Below are 21,040 nucleotides of genomic sequence, written 5' to 3'. Positions count from 1 at the left end.
GAAAGAGGACTTGCATAAGAAGACGTGTTTCGCTGGGTAACGGAAAGTCCATAAAAAAATGAAAGAATCAAATTTCAATTAATGGAATAAGCAAAATTATAACAATCATTTTCTTGACTTGGTAAGGTCATTTTCTGAACCTGGTTTATCGCTAGCCAAACTTCCCACCGTTATGACAGTTATTTATTGTACCGTTATATTAACAAAATAAGGTTAGCCATCTAAACATACATAAAAGTTTAATGTGACAATATTTGGGATTCAGCGGTAAAAACTGTACATTACAGACAACACCATAACGGACTAAAAAATAACAATAAACTTTAAAATAAATCTTTAAAAAAACGCAAAAAAAGTGTATTAGTAGATAATAAATATGACAAAGACGCCAATACTTTTACATATTTGTAGCTCTATATGGCAAAACTTGTAGGAATTTTTTGTCCTTAATGCTCTTCAACTTTGTATTTTTTTTATTGTTTTTTAAACCTTTCTTAATTTGAGCATCTTTTGTAGACGAAACACATGTCTGGGGCAAATGCAAAATTCCAATCTTGGTATTTTTCTGGTTAGTGAATTTAAGTTAAGCTCGTCCTTGCTAAAAATATACGACACTTCAACATTAGTGTACTTTTGACACGGAACATGCTGCAATCGATTCACGAATGGGAACAATTGAATTGACACTGCATACGCTTCACGTTCTCCATCTCGACTCACTTTCGACATGTTTTCGTGTTTTTTTCATCTTTCGATATGATCAGATATCAGAATAGTCGTAAAATCGGTGTTTACTAATTGTGGATTATTCCTTTTTTTCACATTTTAAGTGTGGATTCGCATGGCGGTTGATATGCGCCTAGCCAGACACGGGCACGGTCTCTCTTCTTTTCAAAATCGTAAAATCTAAGTTTGCAGTGTGGCTGGAAAATTATGCACTTTAAACACAAGTTATAAATTAGTTTAATTTCTAATTCAGAGCATGGAAACCCATGCTTTATCTTGATTGTTACTATCAATAATTGAAATTTGACGTTATCAATAAATTCAGTATGTCGGTTAAATGCAAGTATACAATGTCTTTTGTGTTGTATTTGAATAGTTTCTTAGTTAATTATATATTTTATTTTGAAAAATATTCATTGAAAATTATTGTAAGCATTTAAGTGTAAACCTGCTGATTGGCTATATATAGAATCTACCACTGCATCGAGTGCGATACGATATCTATAGCTAATCGAGACAATTATATTTTCAAATTTAAATCGAGAGGCTTGTCGGCCGAGCGTTTTTTTTTAATATTTAAAAATCAACTGTCCTCAGTGGATGTATATCGTTTACAAGAGATGAGGTGGTGTAATCAGTTTCTCAAATGATTTTTGTGCAGTGTGCAGGCAAACTTATTCCTTTTTTTCGAGAGATAAAAAAATATGTGTTCTTTTTATGTGACGTCATCAGACATGGTTGTCTTTTCTTTTGGCGTCACAATAGGAAACTCGGAGGAATTTCATTTCGATATTATAGATTTCAGCACCGTTTTATACTTTATTCTTTGTTTTTTATTGCCTTTACTTTTCTATTCTTTCTTTTTTGGTATAAAACCTAATGAATAGCCGGTATCAGTAAGACCAGCATGTGACTAATAATCATAATCGGAAATAAACCCATTTATTCAAAACCTGTTGATGGTAAGATGCGGGTTATGTTTTTCTTGTCTTCGTCGCATTTTGACACATGTACCAATTCAGGAACCTTAAGCCTGGTACCTTTTACTACCAAGCCGGTGTTATTCTAGTGTTGTTTTTTTTAAATTTAATTTTGGTTTATTATCTGTTTCGGAGTTAACTGTAGTGTGATTTTAAAACACAAACGAATATCTTCATAAAAGTACTTATAGGCTCTAAACATTTGTGATATGGTACTATAAGAACGATAATGTTTGCATTTTTCACAACAACAAAAAAGGAAAAAAATAGCTTTTTTTAGCTATAAAACCAAGTCCAATCCACCACGTTCTACATTTACAAATATCTGTACCAAATCAGGTTTCGTCATTTGATAAGGGGCTTCAGCATTTGTGTGATTTTACTTTTGGCTGCATTGTACGAACAGATGGTTCTGTACAAACAATTATAATGACTTCCATTGACACAGCAATTGTCGAGTAACGGGCACTATGAACTCCGCAGCTGTGGTAGTGTCTTCTCTGTTACGCGAGGCAGACTTTGCATTTAGCGTAGCGATGCAGGCATTTTTTTCTAAATTCGGCATTCGTTTTCAGCAATATATACAATTTCTAAAATATTTATTCAACTGTATGTTGATTTATACTTATGTGAGATGTTTAACTATGATTCATAAAGAAACAAGGAAATCTTGGATATATGTGCATATCTCTCAAACATATATGGAAATGTGCAAACTATTCGCCAAAAGAAAAAGAAAAATATTGAATAAACAATTGAATAACTTAAGCGCATCATTATTGTCTAAAACAATAAAAGCATATACAGGTTTCGTAAAGAAAGCAACTGAAATAACAAAACAAGAAATTCATTATTTGGTGATTGTAATCTGTTAATTTTACTCAATTTGTATCTGCATTTGTTTCCTTATGTTCTCTGCATTTGAACATACTTTTCACAGCATCTCTCAGTTTTTTTACTCATGGCTATATAGATAAGAAAGTTTGAAGCACAGCCAATGATCATTGACAATTTTAGAATTCTAGTGAGAATTTTCAAATGGTCAAAGTTAATGTTAATATGTCCCCAGATAATGTTTAGTGAGTAGTTTAGTACGTCGAAGTAACCAAAACCACATCAGAGTTGTCAAATTCCCTATTTGATGTAAAATTTTATTTCATTTTCTAAAAACGACATGTTTTCTGATACTAAACTGCAATATGTTATTATTGTATAATCATTGATATGTGGTTTATGTTTTGCTCATTATTAAAGGCTGTTAACATATAGTTGCTAATATCCATGCCATTCGGTCTTTTGTCGATAATTGTGTCACTGGCTACTCTACATCTTCTCAGAATACGCAAGTTAAAATATATAGTGATCTGGGTTCGTCCGTCCGGATCGAATTCGTCAAAGGATGAATTTTACAGGAACTTCCTTATAAGTAATGAACTTACTGAACTCAGAGAAAAATCTAATCGGAAAGTCCATAATCACATGGCAAATTCAAATGACAAAACACATCAAAAACGAATGGACAAGAACTGTTATATTCCTGACTTGGTACAGGCATTTCCTACACATAAACGAGCACTTTCATAAAATGATTATTATAGTCCTCATTCGCAACTCATCCTAAACCAGGGAACAGATTTTAATCAAATTTTCACAGATATTTCATGACGTTATATTTTTTACCCCGGTTTTACTACCCTATAATAAACTTTGCGATTGTATTATTTGGGGTTTCCATTTTGTATATTGAACTCTGACTTCCTGAACCACTTATCACAACTTATTGAAAAAATCCCATTATCACAACCAAAGAATGCTATTTTGATACTCCTACTTACATCCTGCCACTTAACAAACAAACAGATAGGTTTTATTATATATTTGATTTCAAACTAAATTTAAGTATTTTTTGTATTCTACACGTCAGTCATCAATTCATTTACCAACATGTTGTTCGTACTGTACGCACGAACTCCATTTTGGATGAATATAGTGGTAGGGCCAATAATTGCATACCTTTCGATTGTGATGAACATTATCATATGTGTTGCTTTATTTCATAAAAAGATAAGGTCACCTACAACCTTATTAATGCAAGGATTAGCTGTTGCTGACGGACTCACTGCTTTTTGTACCTATGGATTTGAACCTTTTTTTAATTTGCATTATGAAAAGATAGGAAACTATACTTATAGTATCAATAAAACAAAAGATACACAGATGGAAGAATTCAATAATCTAGTTGGACTACGGTATCCTTACTGTTTGATGCATTACTGTCTTACAAACTTAGGAGACACATTCCACCTTGTGTCTATACTGTTAACAGCATGCATTGGGTTACAGAAAATTCTAGCTGTAGCATGTCCAACATGGAGCAAAACAAGGCTCAACAAACGAAAATCTTGCATTGTTTGCTGTGCATGTTATATGTTTACTCTAGCCGTAAATATGCCAAGATTATTCATAATCAAATTCAGTCGTGAGAAGGAAGAAGGTGTATGTTTAGTCTCAAAACCACAACGTACCTTTCAGAAGTATATTCTATCATTTTATCCGATTATGTTCTCCGTTATTCTGGTTGTTGCAGTAACAACAATGCTTATATCAACATGTTATATTAGATAAATACTATGCCGACGGAAACATATACGTGGACATACCACGTCTTCCAGAGCTGAAAAAAAATCTTGCATATTAATTGTGTGCGTTATGATAGTATTTTGTCTCGCCGAAGTACCAAGGCTTTATGTTAACTTAACTCTATTCAGTACATATGAATTCAATTTGGACACTCAGAATAAATCAAATATGGAAATGCAGAACAAGTCAAACTCGGACATGCATAATGTTGCTATACAGAAACTCACGACCGAGTTTCACCAACTGTATTCAGCATGTCTCGATGCTAGCCTCAGTCATATCTCGGGGGAGCCATGCCGCTCTAGTTTTAATGAACTTCCACCACTTCATAAACAAAAAATGATAAAACATGTGGATAAATCATTATCTTTATTTTACAAAGAACAATCGGTAGAAGCTGCGCGGCTCGCAGTCGATATAATTTATAAAGATCAATTAAAACAAACGTACTATGAATATCTAGTTGACGACTTTGTTGATGTTTACACGTTTCGTGTAAAGGAAAGGATTAAATTTTACAAGCAGTCCATTAATGATGTTACATTAATCGCATATTGCAGTGCAGTGTCAAAAAACATGTCGTATTTAGAAAATTTAATCAAATGTTATGATCATAAAACAGAGAAATTTAAAAACTCAGTTGTGGTACTTGTTTCTTCGCCGTACAGTGAACAAATGAACTACCTACTGAACATTATCTGGGGACATATTAAAATTACCTTGGAACATTTGAAACTTCTCACTGAAATTCTAAAATTGTCAATGATCATTGGCTGTGCTTCAAACTTTCTTATCTATATAGCAATGAGTGAAAAACTGAGAGATGCCGTGAAAAATATGTTCAAATGCAGAGAACATAAGGAAACAAGTGTAGATACAATTGAGTCAAAATAACAGATTAGAATCACCAGGACGGTTTCCTTTTTTCGGAGATTTTATGATAAATCTTAGTTTTCCTACAAATGTGATCATTATCTTTGCGTGGGAACGGAACTTATTCTGTAAACTATATGAGATATCATATAAACTATTTGCAAGGTCTAATATAACATATAAGAGATATTGTATACTCTAGTTTTTATAAGATGTTTTATAAAACGAGTAATTTTAAGTTCTTAAAAATATCTTTATCTTAAGACCTTAATGAGTTATTTGTTTTCCGTCTGAAGAAAGCATTTAGCAACACTAGCAGAAACATTTGATGTATATAATACCGCGTATAGATCTATTGCAAAGTTTGTACTTTCCTATAATGAGGGTATGCGTGCTCTTGCTTACGATCCCATGATAACAAGATTGTGTCAATGGCACACGGGTTCCCGATCCGCACTTTCTCTTATTCTCTAATTTGGCATCAACCTTAGAAAGATTATATCCTAGGGATCACGTGAACTAAGTTTGAAGATGATTGTACTACTAACCGACGGACGGACCATAAAAATAAATAATGATACAAGCAAGTAACAGGGACCATAGCGTTCGTTTGAGTCATTTTGTACCCCTATGGCTTGCCTGTTATAAATTATGGACATGTATATTGTTAACGTCCACAAAAGGAACACGTTATGTTTTGTTGATAACGTTATCCCCATTGTCTCCATCTATGCTTATAACAGTTATATGACAAGGAAAAGTATAACTAAATTTGTTATTCGTGCTTATCGTGACAAGCATGTATCATCTTTTCATTTGGAAATGTTTCGGAAAAAATGGATATAGGTTCCTAATAATGTCAAACCGCACTGTTTTAAACGGAGATTTAATTTTCCCTATGGGAAAACATTTTACTTTTGTAATAAAATAAAATTTTGAAATTTAAATGCCGATCGGCTATAAACATAAAAAAAAATAATCATAAACACACATAAAATATAATTGAAATGACTTTAATCAATATCTATATTAATTATTTATTATAATACTTCGGTTTATATTACGATATGAATTTGTTTTATGTGTAAATATTTGTAGTCAAATCTATGTTCAGCCTGAATCTGCAGACTGGTTTTTTCAGGTATCACGCCACAGTTAGAAATTAAGTTTTGCATTTTGACCCCTGGGGATTTGTCAAATATGAGAGCTAGTGTGCAATAAATTTCATTTTCGGACAGCTGAAAATTAAAAAAAGGCATCAAAGTGGGTTTATATGAACCACAAGATTATGTAATATATGTAATATAGGCTGTTTTCCGTGTGACAGTCCGTATTTGCATATCCATACCAACCTTTGTCCGGCAATTATTGTAATGTTTTTTCCAACTTTTTGAAAATTGTACAAACAAATGAGGCGAAAGACACCCATTTTTCATTTGATCACTCAAAGACATTGAAATCCTAGTTTGATTCAAGAAGAGGGACGAAAGATACCAAAGGGACAGTCAAACTCATAAATCTAAAACAAACTGACAACGCCATGGCTAAAAATGAAAAAGACAAACAGACAAACAGTAGTACACATGACACAACATAGAAAACAAAAGAATAAAGAACACGAACCCCACCAAAAACTAGGGGTGATCTCAGGTGCTCCGGAAGAGTAAGCAGATCCTGCTCCACATGTGGCAACCGTCGTGTTGCTTATGTGATATCAAATCCGGTAAATAGTCTAATTCGGTAGGTCACATTCATGAAAGGGAAAGGGATTGTAGTTACGACGTAAGGAACATATCCGATATCATTTGAGAAACGATTATTCCATAACGGTCAACCAAATCGTGATGGAGTCCGTAAAATTTACGGACGGGATGATTTCAACTTCACCATTTGAAACTCTTCGTTTAATAGCTTCCTTGTGGGCAGCAAACCTCTATCAAGAAAATCATGATAGAAAATGCAAGCACGGGCATATCGTAGCAATTGGGAGATATGTACCCCGTATGCAGTCGCTGCTAGAATGTTGCTACTTAGAAATGGAAAGTTCACAATTGGAAAGCTGAAATCATCTCTTTTGTCGTAAAGTTTTGTTTTCAACCGACCCTCATGGTCAATTTCTAGATTTAAGTCAAGATATGGAGCCGACTTAACTGTATCTGTAGTATCCTTTATCTCTAGTTCAATGAGATAGATGCGTTCCACATAGTCACCAAATTTTGAATTATTTAGTGAAAGAACATCATCTGTATAGCGAAAAGTAGAGTTAAAGGATATTGCTAACTTCTTACCTTTCTTCCTAAGAAGTTCCTACATGAAGTCAGCTTCATAATAATAAAGAAATAAGTCGGCAAGTAGAGAATCACAGTTTGTTCTCATTGGAATGCCGACAGTCTGTTGAAAAAACACGTCCTCTAAACGTAACAAATATGTTGTCAATTAAAAAATCAAGCATCTTGATAATTTCAGTTTCAGAGAATTTTTTGTTTGAATCAGAGTGATCCTTTACAAAGTAGGATTTATTCCTTCCTAAGACAAGATACTTGTATTTACGTTGGCCATTCGTTTTTTTTAGCAAAGCAATACCAACTCTTTCAATTTGTCTTTTAGTTTGGAATGTGGAATACTTGTGTAAAGAGTAGAAAAGTCAAATGTTTTAATACTGTTACAAGATGAAAGAGAGTTAGATTGTGTGTACTCTAAAAAAAAATTGGAATTTTTAAGTATCCACATCTGATTCACGCCACCTCTAGAATAGACAGTTTCATAATAACTTTGAAGCCCGTCTTTGATTGCTGATAAAATTGATGTTAATAATGTAGAAAGAGGTTTCGTGGAGCACTTGGAAGACCAAGCAATATACCGTTGTTTGTAAGGACACTTATGTAGTTTAGGTATCCAATACAGTGAAGGAAAATCCAGTTCTTCTCTTTGGTTGAAATTCAAAAGGAACAAAGAACAGACCTATGATTATCCAGGATTTCCTCTTTGGTTAGTGTCGTGAGGGTATATGTTGAGTTTCCAAGTGAATTGTCAATACCTAATTCGTTTATCAAGCAGATGGGGCAATATGCGCAATTGTTATTCCATAGGCCGTAATGGTAACGTTTTCTTCTGTTGCTCAGCCCATATCGTAAACTTGTATATGTATGATGGCTTGTTTCGAAGCTGCGACATTTTTACATATGTGGTTAAATTTTCGGGGTACGAAGTGTGATTCATTTTTCCGTAATTTAGCAAACCCCGAGTATCCTTTTGCGATGTCGCTCCTCATGGTAAAAAATCCCAATTTTAACACAATAAGTTCTTTGAAATTTTAATACTTTGAACACATTTCATAGCTCCATGGTTTTTACACATTTATTCTGTGTTCCCTTATTTTCTAAATTAACACTAATGGTTCAGCTCAGTTATTTGTTTATCATAGAAATGTGTCAAATATCACTACACAGAGATTTTTTGTTTACACGTGACTTTTGTGTTCCTCATTTCAAGGCGCATTAGGGGTATTGTCCCATATTGAAATCCATAGTTCTGATTTTTCCAAATATTTTTAGGTGGTGATCTTCATCGGTATGACATTCTGAATAAATCTGTGTATTTTTGTCCATTTCTGACAAAAAATAAAGTCATTTCAGCACTATATGGCAATGGCACTTTTATCGCTATATTCATTTATTTTTAATACAACGTGCATGTATAATTAATTTCTTCCAGTATACCTTTACTAGTCAAAACAAGGACAAAACTTCTGATGATAACCTTAAATAACAATACACAGACCCTATTAAAGCATTCTATAACATTTTCTTGTGTCTTAAAGTGCATTTTGACAGAGAAATTATGCAAAAATGTAGATTTCATAAAAAAAAACCCAGCAAAATAACTATTCTTACTAGTGGACATCTGGTATATAATACTGTGGAAACCCCTCAAAACTACTGGGAAAGTCATTCTTATCATGTAATTAGAGTGCAATGAAGTGCAAATTTTCAAAACTTGTCCATTCACATAATTCTATTTGAGAAAAAAAGGCTTTTTACATGTATTTCAGTGAAAACCCTTTATCAGTGAGAAATCCACATGAGGTATTAAAGGAAACATTGTGACATCACACGTATTATGGCGTCATTAAATAATGACAGATCAAAATAGTGCTAAATAGAGTTTGCAGTGTTACATGAGAATCAGTTGACGCAAGATTTAACTCGAAATGTTGAGTCGAAAAGACCAGTAACCAAGCCTTTTCATTTAATAGCAAGACCATAGCAACAGTTTTCATATAAGCATATTTTTAACATACCGACTGTAATTTCATTTGCACAAATACCATAAATTAATAATTTAGAGCTTACCTAATAAATCAAAATGCTTACCAGTTATTCAGGACTTTTTAAAACCTTTAGTTTGTCATCTCATATTTAAAAGTAATGATATGTCTGGAACTGAAATAAGACAAAAAAATTTAACTCAAACTGTGTTATCATTTAATTTAAATACATAAGTATTATTGAGAGAGAAAAATCTAATTCTTGAAAATGTTATCACAAAGAAAGAAAAATGCTTCTCCCTTGTGGCTTAGACACCTTCATTTAAACTGTTTATATTAGAAGCAATGAGTAGTAGCTAACTAGCTTAATACATGTAGTTGAATAGCAATATTGTGTTCAAGAAGGTTTGACCCTCCCCCTTTTTCACTGAGAAATGACAATATCTTGTGTTTTGCTCGTGTGCATTAACAATAGTAATTCGTGATTTTCTTAATACATGTACATGGTTTTTTTTCTGTTTATTTGCATATGATATCTACTGACCAGGGTCAAATCATTGGATAAAAGCACATGTATGATGTATCTCACTTTACTCGTGTGAAGTGTGTTATCTCCCTTGATTATAAGCTATTCCTGTAGACCAGAGTGATAATTGCATAACAAAGACTATATTGTGTCATGTTTACTTACAATTTATTTATATTACATGTAAGTTTTTTCTTGCCTTTTTCAATTGAATAAACAATTCATTTCGGATCTCTCGGGGGTAAACAAAGTTATGACTGTGCCTAAAAAAAAGTGTTCAGCCCCGTGCCAGTAATGCATTTAAAAGTGAAAATTTTATTGAATTTTTGCTGTTCTTTATCAATAATATTTATCTGAAATCATTTATGATAACTAGGTATAAATAAAAAACTACTAACCATCATTTTAACAATTTTCTGTGGTGTACAAGGTGAAATTAGCTTAACATATCTCTGGATCCTAGCTCACAAGATGGGGCAATATGCGCAATTGTTATTCCATAGGCCGTAATGGTAACGTTTTCTTCTGTTGCTCAGCCCATATCGTAAACTTGTATATGTATGATGGCTTGTTTCGAAGCTGCGACATGTTTACATATGTGGTTAAATTTTCGGGGTACGAAGTGTGATTCATTTTTCCGTAATTTAGCAAACCCCGAGTATCCTTTTGCGATGTCGCTCCTCATGGTAAAAAATCCCAATTTTAACACAATAAGTTCTTTGAAATTTTAATACTTTGAACACATTTCATAGCTCCATGGTTTTTACACATTTATTCTGTGTTCCCTTATTTTCTAAATTAACACTAATGGTTCAGCTCAGTTATTTGTTTATCATAGAAATGTGTCAAATATCACTACACAGAGATTTTTTGTTTACACGTGACTTTTGTGTTCCTCATTTCAAGGCGCATTAGGGGTATTGTCCCATATTGAAATCCATAGTTCTGATTTTTCCAAATATTTTTAGGTGATCTTCATCGGTATGACATTCTGAATAAATCTGTGTATTTTTGTCCATTTCTGACAAAAAATAAAGTCATTTCAGCACTATATGGCAATGGCACTTTTATCGCTATATTCATTTATTTTTAATACAACGTGCATGTATAATTAATTTCTTCCAGTATACCTTTACTAGTCAAAACAAGGACAAAACTTCTGATGATAACCTTAAATAACAATACACAGACCCTATTAAAGCATTCTATAACATTTTCTTGTGTCTTAAAGTGCATTTTGACAGAGAAATTATGCAAAAATGTAGATTTCATAAAAAAAACCCCAGCAAAATAACTATTCTTACTAGTGGACATCTGGTATATAATACTGTGGAAACCCCTCAAAACTACTGGGAAAGTCATTCTTATCATGTAATTAGAGTGCAATGAAGTGCAAATTTTCAAAACTTGTCCATTCACATAATTCTATTTGAGAAAAAAAGGCTTTTTACATGTATTTCAGTGAAAACCCTTTATCAGTGAGAAATCCACATGAGGTATTAAAGGAAACATTGTGACATCACACGTATTATGGCGTCATTAAATAATGACAGATCAAAATAGTGCTAAATAGAGTTTGCAGTGTTACATGAGAATCAGTTGACGCAAGATTTAACTCGAAATGTTGAGTCGAAAAGACCAGTAACCAAGCCTTTTCATTTAATAGCAAGACCATAGCAACAGTTTTCATATAAGCATATTTTTAACATACCGACTGTAATTTCATTTGCACAAATACCATAAATTAATAATTTAGAGCTTACCTAATAAATCAAAATGCTTACCAGTTATTCAGGACTTTTTAAAACCTTTAGTTTGTCATCTCATATTTAAAAGTAATGATATGTCTGGAACTGAAATAAGACAAAAAAATTTAACTCAAACTGTGTTATCATTTAATTTAAATACATAAGTATTATTGAGAGAGAAAAATCTAATTCTTGAAAATGTTATCACAAAGAAAGAAAAATGCTTCTCCCTTGTGGCTTAGACACCTTCATTTAAACTGTTTATATTAGAAGCAATGAGTAGTAGCTAACTAGCTTAATACATGTAGTTGAATAGCAATATTGTGTTCAAGAAGGTTTGACCCTCCCCCTTTTTCACTGAGAAATGACAATATCTTGTGTTTTGCTCGTGTGCATTAACAATAGTAATTCGTGATTTTCTTAATACATGTACATGGTTTTTTTTCTGTTTATTTGCATATGATATCTACTGACCAGGGTCAAATCATTGGATAAAAGCACATGTATGATGTATCTCACTTTACTCGTGTGAAGTGTGTTATCTCCCTTGATTATAAGCTATTCCTGTAGACCAGAGTGATAATTGCATAACAAAGACTATATTGTGTCATGTTTACTTACAATTTATTTATATTACATGTAAGTTTTTTCTTGCCTTTTTCAATTGAATAAACAATTCATTTCGGATCTCTCGGGGGTAAACAAAGTTATGACTGTGCCTAAAAAAAAGTGTTCAGCCCCGTGCCAGTAATGCATTTAAAAGTGAAAATTTTATTGAATTTTTGCTGTTCTTTATCAATAATATTTATCTGAAATCATTTATGATAACTAGGTATAAATAAAAAACTACTAACCATCATTTTAACAATTTTCTGTGGTGTACAAGGTGAAATTAGCTTAACATATCTCTGGATCCTAGCTCACAAGATGGGGCAATATGCGCAATTGTTATTCCATAGGCCGTAATGGTAACGTTTTCTTCTGTTGCTCAGCCCATATCGTAAACTTGTATATGCATGATGGCTTGTTTCGAAGCTGCGACATGTTTACATATGTGGTTAAATTTTCGGGGTACGAAGTGTGATTCATTTTTCCGTAATTTAGCAAACCCCGAGTATCCTTTTGCGATGTCGCTCCTCATGGTAAAAAATCCCAATTTTAACACAATAAGTTCTTTGAAATTTTAATACTTTGAACACATTTCATAGCTCCATGGTTTTTACACATTTATTCTGTGTTCCCTTATTTTCTAAATTAACACTAATGGTTCAGCTCAGTTATTTGTTTATCATAGAAATGTGTCAAATATCACTACACAGAGATTTTTTGTTTACACGTGACTTTTGTGTTCCTCATTTCAAGGCGCATTAGGGGTATTGTCCCATATTGAAATCCATAGTTCTGATTTTTCCAAATATTTTTAGGTGATCTTCATCGGTATGACATTCTGAATAAATCTGTGTATTTTTGTCCATTTCTGACAAAAAATAAAGTCATTTCAGCACTATATGGCAATGACACTTTTATCGCTATATTCATTTATTTTTAATACAACGTGCATGTATAATTAATTTCTTCCAGTATACCTTTACTAGTCAAAACAAGGACAAAACTTCTGATGATAACCTTAAATAACAATACACAGACCCTATTAAAGCATTCTATAACATTTTCTTGTGTCTTAAAGTGCATTTTGACAGAGAAATTATGCAAAAATGTAGATTTCATAAAAAAAAACCCAGCAAAATAACTATTCTTACTAGTGGACATCTGGTATATAATACTGTGGAAACCCCTCAAAACTACTGGGAAAGTCATTCTTATCATGTAATTAGAGTGCAATGAAGTGCAAATTTTCAAAACTTGTCCATTCACATAATTCTATTTGAGAAAAAAAGGCTTTTTACATGTATTTCAGTGAAAACCCTTTATCAGTGAGAAATCCACATGAGGTATTAAAGGAAACATTGTGACATCACACGTATTATGGCGTCATTAAATAATGACAGATCAAAATAGTGCTAAATAGAGTTTGCAGTGTTACATGAGAATCAGTTGACGCAAGATTTAACTCGAAATGTTGAGTCGAAAAGACCAGTAACCAAGCCTTTTCATTTAATAGCAAGACCATAGCAACAGTTTTCATATAAGCATATTTTTAACATACCGACTGTAATTTCATTTGCACAAATACCATAAATTAATAATTTAGAGCTTACCTAATAAATCAAAATGCTTACCAGTTATTCAGGACTTTTTAAAACCTTTAGTTTGTCATCTCATATTTAAAAGTAATGATATGTCTGGAACTGAAATAAGACAAAAAAATTTAACTCAAACTGTGTTATCATTTAATTTAAATACATAAGTATTATTGAGAGAGAAAAATCTAATTCTTGAAAATGTTATCACAAAGAAAGAAAAATGCTTCTCCCTTGTGGCTTAGCCACCTTCATTTAAACTGTTTATATTAGAAGCAATGAGTAGTAGCTAACTAGCTTAATACATGTAGTTGAATAGCAATATTGTGTTCAAGAAGGTTTGACCCTCCCCCTTTTTCACTGAGAAATGACAATATCTTGTGTTTTGCTCGTGTGCATTAACAATAGTAATTCGTGATTTTCTTAATACATGTACATGGTTTTTTTTCTGTTTATTTGCATATGATATCTACTGACCAGGGTCAAATCATTGGATAAAAGCACATGTATGATGTATCTCACTTTACTCGTGTGAAGTGTGTTATCTCCCTTGATTATAAGCTATTCCTGTAGACCAGAGTGATAATTGCATAACAAAGACTATATTGTGTCATGTTTACTTACAATTTATTTATATTACATGTAAGTTTTTTCTTGCCTTTTTCAATTGAATAAACAATTCATTTCGGATCTCTCGGGGGTAAACAAAGTTATGACTGTGCCTAAAAAAAAGTGTTCAGCCCCGTGCCAGTAATGCATTTAAAAGTGAAAATTTTATTGAATTTTTGCTGTTCTTTATCAATAATATTTATCTGAAATCATTTATGATAACTAGGTATAAATAAAAAACTACTAACCATCATTTTAACAATTTTCTGTGGTGTACAAGGTGAAATTAGCTTAACATATCTCTGGATCCTAGCTCACAAGATGGGGCAATATGCGCAATTGTTATTCCATAGGCCGTAATGGTAACGTTTTCTTCTGTTGCTCAGCCCATATCGTAAACTTGTATATGTATGATGGCTTGTTTCGAAGCTGCGACATGTTTACATATGTGGTTAAATTTTCGGGGTACGAAGTGTGATTCATTTTTCCGTAATTTAGCAAACCCCGAGTATCCTTTTGCGATGTCGCTCCTCATGGTAAAAAATCCCAATTTTAACACAATAAGTTCTTTGAAATTTTAATACTTTGAACACATTTCATAGCTCCATGGTTTTTACACATTTATTCTGTGTTCCCTTATTTTCTAAATTAACACTAATGGTTCAGCTCAGTTATTTGTTTATCATAGAAATGTGTCAAATATCACTACACAGAGATTTTTTGTTTACACGTGACTTTTGTGTTCCTCATTTCAAGGCGCATTAGGGGTATTGTCCCATATTGAAATCCATAGTTCTGATTTTTCCAAATATTTTTAGGTGATCTTCATCGGTATGACATTCTGAATAAATCTGTGTATTTTTGTCCATTTCTGACAAAAAATAAAGTCATTTCAGCACTATATGGCAATGACACTTTTATCGCTATATTCATTTATTTTTAATACAACGTGCATGTATAATTAATTTCTTCCAGTATACCTTTACTAGTCAAAACAAGGACAAAACTTCTGATGATAACCTTAAATAACAATACACAGACCCTATTAAAGCATTCTATAACATTTTCTTGTGTCTTAAAGTGCATTTTGACAGAGAAATTATGCAAAAATGTAGATTTCATAAAAAAAAACCCAGCAAAATAACTATTCTTACTAGTGGACATCTGGTATATAATACTGTGGAAACCCCTCAAAACTACTGGGAAAGTCATTCTTATCATGTAATTAGAGTGCAATGAAGTGCAAATTTTCAAAACTTGTCCATTCACATAATTCTATTTGAGAAAAAAAGGCTTTTTACATGTATTTCAGTGAAAACCCTTTATCAGTGAGAAATCCACATGAGGTATTAAAGGAAACATTGTGACATCACACGTATTATGGCGTCATTAAATAATGACAGATCAAAATAGTGCTAAATAGAGTTTGCAGTGTTACATGAGAATCAGTTGACGCAAGATTTAACTCGAAATGTTGAGTCGAAAAGACCAGTAACCAAGCCTTTTCATTTAATAGCAAGACCATAGCAACAGTTTTCATATAAGCATATTTTTAACATACCGACTGTAATTTCATTTGCACAAATACCATAAATTAATAATTTAGAGCTTACCTAATAAATCAAAATGCTTACCAGTTATTCAGGACTTTTTAAAACCTTTAGTTTGTCATCTCATATTTAAAAGTAATGATATGTCTGGAACTGAAATAAGACAAAAAAATTTAACTCAAACTGTGTTATCATTTAATTTAAATACATAAGTATTATTGAGAGAGAAAAATCTAATTCTTGAAAATGTTATCACAAAGAAAGAAAAATGCTTCTCCCTTGTGGCTTAGCCACCTTCATTTAAACTGTTTATATTAGAAGCAATGAGTAGTAGCTAACTAGCTTAATACATGTAGTTGAATAGCAATATTGTGTTCAAGAAGGTTTGACCCTCCCCCTTTTTCACTGAGAAATGACAATATCTTGTGTTTTGCTCGTGTGCATTAACAATAGTAATTCGTGATTTTCTTAATACATGTACATGGTTTTTTTTCTGTTTATTTGCATATGATATCTACTGACCAGGGTCAAATCATTGGATAAAAGCACATGTATGATGTATCTCACTTTACTCGTGTGAAGTGTGTTATCTCCCTTGATTATAAGCTATTCCTGTAGACCAGAGTGATAATTGCATAACAAAGACTATATTGTGTCATGTTTACTTACAATTTATTTATATTACATGTAAGTTTTTTCTTGCCTTTTTCAATTGAATAAACAATTCATTTCGGATCTCTCGGGGGTAAACAAAGTTATGACTGTGCCTAAAAAAAAGTGTTCAGCCCCGTGCCAGTAATGCATTTAAAAGTGAAAATTTTATTGAATTTTTGCTGTTCTTTATCAATAATATTTATCTGAAATCATTTATGATAACTAGGTATAAATAAAAAACTACTAACCATCATTTTAACAATTTTCTGTGGTGTACAAGGTGAAATTAGCTTAACATATCTCTGGATCCTAGCTCACAAGATGGGGCAATATGCGCAATTGTTATTCCATAGGCCGTAATGGTAACGTTTTCTTCTGTTGCTCAGCCCATATCGTAAACTTGTATATGTATGATGGCTTGTTTCGAAGCTGCGACATGTTTACATATGTGGTTAAATTTTCGGGGTACGAAGTGTGATTCATTTTTCCGTAATTTAGCAAACCCCGAGTATCCTTTTGCGATGTCGCTCCTCATGGTAAAAAATCCCAATTTTAACACAATAAGTTCTTTGAAATTTTAATACTTTGAACACATTTCATAGCTCCATGGTTTTTACACATTTATTCTGTGTTCCCTTATTTTCTAAATTAACACTAATGGTTCAGCTCAGTTATTTGTTTATCATAGAAATGTGTCAAATATCACTACACAGAGATTTTTTGTTTACACGTGACTTTTGTGTTCCTCATTTCAAGGCGCATTAGGGGTATTGTCCCATATTGAAATCCATAGTTCTGATTTTTCCAAATATTTTTAGGTGATCTTCATCGGTATGACATTCTGAATAAATCTGTGTATTTTTGTCCATTTCTGACAAAAAATAAAGTCATTTCAGCACTATATGGCAATGACACTTTTATCGCTATATTCATTTATTTTTAATACAACGTGCATGTATAATTAATTTCTTCCAGTATACCTTTACTAGTCAAAACAAGGACAAAACTTCTGATGATAACCTTAAATAACAATACACAGACCCTATTAAAGCATTCTATAACATTTTCTTGTGTCTTAAAGTGCATTTTGACAGAGAAATTATGCAAAAATGTAGATTTCATAAAAAAAAACCCAGCAAAATAACTATTCTTACTAGTGGACATCTGGTATATAATACTGTGGAAACCCCTCAAAACTACTGGGAAAGTCATTCTTATCATGTAATTAGAGTGCAATGAAGTGCAAATTTTCAAAACTTGTCCATTCACATAATTCTATTTGAGAAAAAAAGGCTTTTTACATGTATTTCAGTGAAAACCCTTTATCAGTGAGAAATCCACATGAGGTATTAAAGGAAACATTGTGACATCACACGTATTATGGCGTCATTAAATAATGACAGATCAAAATAGTGCTAAATAGAGTTTGCAGTGTTACATGAGAATCAGTTGACGCAAGATTTAACTCGAAATGTTGAGTCGAAAAGACCAGTAACCAAGCCTTTTCATTTAATAGCAAGACCATAGCAACAGTTTTCATATAAGCATATTTTTAACATACCGACTGTAATTTCATTTGCACAAATACCATAAATTAATAATTTAGAGCTTACCTAATAAATCAAAATGCTTACCAGTTATTCAGGACTTTTTAAAACCTTTAGTTTGTCATCTCATATTTAAAAGTAATGATATGTCTGGAACTGAAATAAGACAAAAAAAATTAACTCAAACTGTGTTATCATTTAATTTAAATACATAAGTATTATTGAGAGAGAAAAATCTAATTCTTGAAAATGTTATCACAAAGAAAGAAAAATGCTTCTCCCTTGTGGCTTAGCCACCTTCATTTAAACTGTTTATATTAGAAGCAATGAGTAGTAGCTAACTAGCTTAATACATGTAGTTGAATAGCAATATTGTGTTCAAGAAGGTTTGACCCTCCCCCTTTTTCACTGAGAAATGACAATATCTTGTGTTTTGCTCGTGTGCATTAACAATAGTAATTCGTGATTTTCTTAATACATGTACATGGTTTTTTTTCTGTTTATTTGCATATGATATCTACTGACCAGGGTCAAATCATTGGATAAAAGCACATGTATGATGTATCTCACTTTACTCGTGTGAAGTGTGTTATCTCCCTTGATTATAAGCTATTCCTGTAGACCAGAGTGATAATTGCATAACAAAGACTATATTGTGTCATGTTTACTTACAATTTATTTATATTACATGTAAGTTTTTTCTTGCCTTTTTCAATTGAATAAACAATTCATTTCGGATCTCTCGGGGGTAAACAAAGTTATGACTGTGCCTAAAAAAAAGTGTTCAGCCCCGTGCCAGTAATGCATTTAAAAGTGAAAATTTTATTGAATTTTTGCTGTTCTTTATCAATAATATTTATCTGAAATCATTTATGATAACTAGGTATAAATAAAAAACTACTAACCATCATTTTAACAATTTTCTGTGGTGTACAAGGTGAAATTAGCTTAACATATCTCTGGATCCTAGCTCACAAGATGGGGCAATATGCGCAATTGTTATTCCATAGGCCGTAATGGTAACGTTTTCTTCTGTTGCTCAGCCCATATCGTAAACTTGTATATGTATGATGGCTTGTTTCGAAGCTGCGACATGTTTACATATGTGGTTAAATTTTCGGGGTACGAAGTGTGATTCATTTTTCCGTAATTTAGCAAACCCCGAGTATCCTTTTGCGATGTCGCTCCTCATGGTAAAAAATCCCAATTTTAACACAATAAGTTCTTTGAAATTTTAATACTTTGAACACATTTCATAGCTCCATGGTTTTTACACATTTATTCTGTGTTCCCTTATTTTCTAAATTAACACTAATGGTTCAGCTCAGTTATTTGTTTATCATAGAAATGTGTCAAATATCACTACACAGAGATTTTTTGTTTACACGTGACTTTTGTGTTCCTCATTTCAAGGCGCATTAGGGGTATTGTCCCAGTTAATGTAATGACTTTTACACACAAAAACGATGTTATTTGTGGCTTTGTCTGCGGAGACAACAACACATTTATAATGGGGGTCGGATAGGTGTATAGCAACATTTGGGTCTTTAAAGATTGACGTAGCATGGGCATTGATGGACCCATTCAGTTTCTTAATTCGGATTTGTATCAATGACCTCACTGCCTTAATCCATTCGGAAAGAGTGTATACGTCTTCCCTCTCGCGCTTAGCCCATTGTCTGGCATAATCCTTGACTGAATCCATCAAAATTTTAAAGTCGTAATTCCAATTGATGGATTTCGGCTCAAGATATTTCGGACCTTTCGATAATATAAATGATAATTCAAATTTTTGGGCTATATGTGACATTTTCAGTTCCCTTTTTTCAATATTTTATGGTGAATAAATGCAGAATGTTGCCATGAATACACAAGAAAGGATTTTTTTCACACTTTCAACTTGTGAAAATAAAATCTATGGAAGATACTGATTACATTCATATGCACATGAATAACACAAAAAGTTAGGTTAATGTATTTTAAAGCCAGGATTAGAAGATGATAAAACATTTTGTTGTTCAATTTTAATTTTATTTTCTAACTGTGGAGTGCTAGCATAACGTAAACGACACTCAAATCTTAGACACTTGGTTTGTTCTAATCAGTGTCTTTATTTTATAAGATAGACAATAACAATTGTAAGTGCCACACCTTTTACGTGTGGCACTTAAAATATCTGTTTTCGTTAATTGCAGGAATTCAGGAATTGCGCGTCTAGTGGTAGTTTGTTTGTGATATTTTTACGACAGTGTTGCAACGCTGACAGTTTATGTGAAATTGAAAATGAAAATGGGAAATGTGTCAAAGAGACATCAACAAGACCAAAGAATGAAAAAGCAGAAAAGAGACCAAAGACTTAAAGAGTGAAAGAGTGAAAACAGCCGAAGGCTTACAGTTGGTCTTCAACTCAGCGAGAAAATACCGTACCCGAAGGCGAGCTTCAGCTGGACCATCTATACAATCATGTGTACTCAGTCCGTGCAAAAAGCCGTCACAAATAACTTGCATTGTTTGCTGTGCATGTTATATGTTTACTCTAGCCGTAAATATGCCAAGACTATTCATAATCAAATTCAGTCGTGAGAAGGAAGAAGGTGTATGTTTAGTCTCGAAACCACAACGTACCTTTCAGAAGTATATTCTATCATTTTATCCGATTATGTTCTCCGTTATTCTGGTTGTTGCAGTAACAACAATGCTTATATCAACATGCTATATT

General features: G+C 32.5%; 2 long non-coding RNA genes across 5 annotated transcripts; both read right to left on the bottom strand.

Moving 5' to 3' along the window:
• Window positions 1-8,773: 8,773 nt before the first annotated feature.
• On the bottom strand, window positions 8,774-12,655 carry LOC134720631 (uncharacterized). The gene is made up of 3 exons (XR_010107773.1): window positions 11,797-12,655; window positions 9,593-11,033; window positions 8,774-8,829 (listed from the first exon to the last, which is right to left on the bottom strand). It is a non-coding gene; the product is annotated as an uncharacterized LOC134720631 (long non-coding RNA).
• Window positions 12,656-12,831: 176 nt separating this feature from the next.
• Window positions 12,832-19,743, bottom strand: LOC134720630 (uncharacterized). 4 transcript variants are annotated; one of them, XR_010107772.1, is made up of 6 exons: window positions 18,994-19,743; window positions 18,409-18,477; window positions 16,205-17,645; window positions 14,586-15,441; window positions 14,001-14,069; window positions 12,832-13,237 (listed from the first exon to the last, which is right to left on the bottom strand). It is a non-coding gene; the product is annotated as an uncharacterized LOC134720630 (long non-coding RNA). The 4 variants fall into 4 exon arrangements; XR_010107771.1 differs by having other exon boundaries at window positions 14,001-15,441; window positions 16,205-16,273; window positions 16,790-17,645; XR_010107770.1 differs by having other exon boundaries at window positions 14,001-15,441.
• Window positions 19,744-21,040: the final 1,297 nt, after the last annotated feature.

Source organism: Mytilus trossulus, chromosome 6 (genome assembly GCF_036588685.1).
Source record: "Mytilus trossulus isolate FHL-02 chromosome 6, PNRI_Mtr1.1.1.hap1, whole genome shotgun sequence".
Classification (NCBI taxonomy): domain Eukaryota; kingdom Metazoa; phylum Mollusca; class Bivalvia; order Mytilida; family Mytilidae; genus Mytilus; species Mytilus trossulus.
The sequence above is the reverse complement of the archived record's forward strand: the minus strand, read 5'-3'. Positions and strand labels throughout refer to the sequence as shown.